General features: G+C 32.9%; 1 long non-coding RNA gene across 1 annotated transcript; it reads right to left on the bottom strand.

Annotated features, from left to right (window-relative positions):
- Positions 1-667: 667 nt before the first annotated feature.
- LOC111889531 (uncharacterized) lies at positions 668-2,614 on the bottom strand. Its single transcript, XR_002849565.3, has 3 exons — positions 2,099-2,614; positions 1,238-1,311; positions 668-958 (listed from the first exon to the last, which is right to left on the bottom strand). It is a non-coding gene; the product is annotated as an uncharacterized LOC111889531 (long non-coding RNA).
- Positions 2,615-4,536: the final 1,922 nt, after the last annotated feature.

The raw sequence follows: 4,536 nt of genomic DNA, 5'->3' as shown, positions 1-4,536 counted from the left end.
ACTCTCTTCACTCTACAAAATAACCTCACTGTAAAATCACTCACCTAATCTACACTCTTCGTGAATCAATGATTAAGAACAAAAGGTTAAACATAAGAACAAGAACCCTAATGACTAGAGAAAGAAGAAGTTATTAGTAAGAAGATGAATAGGCAGAATCATACTCCAACTCTCACATAATCACTAATGTATACATCTGACTAGTCAACCGGGTCACTGATCAACAATATGGATCAAATATGACCCGTGTGTTTCATAACTTCACCACATCATTATATTAGTCCAATACTTCCGCAAACTATACAAAATATATCCTTCTGCACCAAATCATAACAAACACAAGCAATATATAAATAGAATACATAAACTAAAAAATATGTAAAAGGATACTCAAAAGGATATAATGAATTATAAGTTTGTGATATTAAACTCTTATAATTTCAACACTTTATTTGGATGAAATAACAAAAAACCTCTAGCACGTATACATGAGGTTTTAAGTCTATTAAATTATTATAGCAATTGTAAAAATATGGAAAGCATGTGATGAAATAGAAATTATGTATGTAACCTGAATTGGAAGTCTAATCAAGCCACCACAAACTTATGTTCGGTAGCCAATGCCCCAACAAAAAAAGAAAAAAAAATGTTGGATTTCTCACTCCTAGAGAAAATCGTTCAACTACAAATAAAAATGTAAGGAGAGGCACAAATCAATAATTCTTAAACAATTGTTTAGAAATAAAAATTTATGAAATTTCAAAACCTAACAAAACAAAAGAGGACTTATGGAGAAATGGTTTTATACAGATGGACCTTACCAACACCACTCCTCCTACCAGATAGCTTACGCTTCTTTTTCACCAAACAACCACCACCCACTTTCTTACCCAACTTTTGTTTTTTCGGTTTTGCCCCTGCAACAATTGTATCCATTCTTTCCAATCTTCTAGTGTGCCTGTGTAGTCAACAACAAAGAACCTTGGTCAAAGCATCAGTCAACTAAAACCTATTTTCACCTTGAATCACATTGTTATTTTAGATAAAGTATAAATAACAATTCTTAAAATTATTACAATCACTTTTGGATATTGTGAAAAACGCACAACCATGTCAAATATTGTTCAAAAGTCACAACTATTTCATAAAATAAACAAAAAATCACAATTTTAGATATTATGCATAATTTATGTCTTTGAGATATGACAAATAAGAGTTGATAAAAGACTAAACTAACCTTTCCAGCACCTACTACTTCCTGACAACTGTTTATTGTTTTTCTTGAAAATAGACCTTCCTCATCAATAATGCCTATATAAATGTCAATGAAAGAAAATATCAATTGAAATCCGAAAACCATCTTATATGTAATGTTCCTTGCAATTATTGAAGTTCCTATGCCAAATAAAAGTGCATGTCAATAAAAATATTGTGTCTGTAATAAGGTTTCAATACTATAATAGAATAGGAATGTTTTTATAAATCAAATAGAAACATATAAACAGACGATAAATATGAAGCATTCATGTTGTATGCTACATTCTACAATAGTGGAACCACAACAAGAAACAACCCTCATGTAACAAACCACAAAAAACAAATGAAGAGATGATGATTGATGATCGACGACAAATGAATCAGAATAAGAGAAATAAAAGAACAAAAAAAACTCAAAAGCTTCTCACTTTTGATGCCCTTGGAGGTGTGCTTCAAAAAAACAAATTAGAATACAATTACAGGCTATTGAAAATTGAGGTCGAAACTACAACTCAAAAAATTAGAAAATCACAATACTAAAATTGATTAAAAAGAACCTTAGAGGGCACCTCGATCCATACAACATGCGTTTTTCAAGATTTTATATCGGATTTACCAATTTGGCGATTTCCTTGTCGAGGTGATTCGATTAAATGGCGTATACCCTTTTGCTCTTCTCACTCCTAATTATGAACGTCGATTAAATGGCATATACTTGTTTTATACTCTCTTTTATATGATTCCCTAACGTTTAGCTCAATTTGCAAAGGTATTAGGCTTTAAAACATGAAAGCAGAATCAGATAACAGAAATGAAAGTAGAAATCGGGATCAACACTTACATTAGAGTATTCCACCTAATCCGATAGATAGAAAACCAAAAGAAATATTAAAGGGCTTTAAATTGTTCTTGGACTGCTGGAACCCATTTACCATTAGGTGGTGAGAAAACTTGATTTAGCACAATCGTATAGTAGAACACGGTAGCAGGATGGTCGCCGATGAAAGCTTCAGTTTACCCAAGAAGCAAAAACAAAGCCCTAATCTTGAGCTTAGCTTTGAGGTCAAAATCGGTTTGTGGTATGAAGGGAGCTTCCGTAGGGTAAGGATTAATCCAGTTAGATGAGCCATGGAGGAAAGAGGCAGCAATATAATATATGTTGTTGGTTTGCAATTGGAAGCAGTGGGCGGTGGTAGCAAAACATAACACGTCGCAATTAACGAATGACAGCCGCTTAAGGCAGTGGAAAATAGTGACGGTGGGAATTAAAGGTTCGAGAACTATTGAGAGGAGATCCCAAATTTAGGCGCTGGATATATGAGATTAACCAAAGTCGCGTCAACTAACTAACCCATGGAGTACCTGGTGTTCCTAACAATTGTCCAACTTTAATATATATATATATATATATATATATATATATATATATATATATATATATATATATATAAAAGAATTACTATTATTATTATTATTATATTTTTTTATGTATAAAATACGCTTTGTATAAATATGTTTTTAAATGTATAAAATATGTTTTTTGATGTATAAATATGTTTTTATGTATTAAAAAGTTGTATTTATATGAATTTTATAGGTATAAATATCTATTTATTTTTTATAAAAACATATTGTATATGTATTATATATATATAATTAATTCCCATTGAGCTTATGAATAGTGTTTTTGGGTTATCCTAAATGCATCAGATAAATTTAATTTATAACTATCATGTGTCAGACTACAACACAAAGTAAGTGATTGTTTAATGGTTAACATTTTGTGTCACTGCCAATTCCATAGACAATGTTTTGAATTTCATTGCTGCATTTGTCCACTTTTTACTTCTCTTTCTATTTACGTATTTCAGGAAACATCAAATAATTTGCATATAAACATATAATTTAATACTTATATTAAAATCATGTTCATGAAAGGGACTATGCACTCACCTGTTAAAGTGATGTTTCCACACTCGTTAACGCTTCGATTCTAACAATTCTATTTTCCTTCGATGAAACCTAGTATTAGTATCACTAGATTATAGTCTAAAGTTTACCATGACTAATTATTAGTCTAGATTTATTATTAACTCAAAGTATACTTTCATGGTCTATCAAGTAAGGAACAACCAGGTATGATCATATCGAAGGTAGGGTCCATTTGGTATACGAAGTATACTATTTGGAAATCCCACTTTAAACACCTCACTAAATTACATCCTAGACATCATCCCCGTAAGTAGATCAATCAGTATAACAACTTGGAATCCCTGATAAATCTTGTTTATAGGTTCATAATAACGATAATGAACCTAAACATAAGTTATACTTAAATTAGGGTAAGCATAACTCGCTTACTAGGGGCTTTGGTTAGGAAACGAGCTCTGCGGGGGCAGAACTTCCGAGCTGGAAGCTCTTCTTCTCAGAGCTTTCTGGCGCTCCGAGACTTGCTTCTAACACCTTGGTGGTGCTAGGGAAAACCTTGAGGGTTTGGGGTGTTTGGGAGAGAGTTGGAGTGAATTGATGTGGAATAATGAGAAGAAACGAGCTCTATTTATAGGTTGGGCGAAGGTTCGAACGCAGTACGTTCAAGAGAAAAAAATGGGGCGTTCGTAAACACAGCACATTCCCTAGCTGAATGCAGGGCGTTCATTGCCATGTGTCACCATCTTGTTCCGAGTCGCGGGGAAGAAGGTGTGGCCTAGATTGCGCCACATGTCACTCGTAGATTACCCAAAAACTAATTATCTACTAAAATACGTACATACGAGCTTCATTGTTGATGTTCTTTATATCCACACGTAGGTGGGACCATACTCTACGATTTCGTTTAGACTTCGTTGGCTAATTTTGAATTTATTTTTAAAGTTTTATTTTTAACAGACCAACATAGGAAAAGTCCGTTAAAAATTCATAACTTCTTCATCCGATGTCCGTTTCGTCTATCTTTTTAGTGTTGAGCTACTATTAATGAGACCATAGATTCTTTTTTAGGTTGTGTAGGCTAAAAATTGATCGATCTAAAATTCGAATTTCGGGTTGTGCACTGCTATGCCGAATCTTAGAAAAATCATAACTTTCACATACGAAGTCAGATTTGGGCGTTCTTTTCATGCACACTCTCGGTTTAATACATACTACGGATTTCTTTTAGATCACTAAGTCTAAAAATTAATTTATCAAAGATTCACTTTATACGTTATGCGGTGTCGTGCCGGTTTAGCCATAAAACTTCGACGGGTCATAACTTCTTTGTTATAACTCGAATTTCAACAA

This window comes from Lactuca sativa, chromosome 2 (genome assembly GCF_002870075.4).
Source record: "Lactuca sativa cultivar Salinas chromosome 2, Lsat_Salinas_v11, whole genome shotgun sequence".
Lineage (NCBI taxonomy): Eukaryota > Viridiplantae > Streptophyta > Magnoliopsida > Asterales > Asteraceae > Lactuca > Lactuca sativa.
This window is presented reverse-complemented; position numbering and strand designations above follow the sequence as displayed.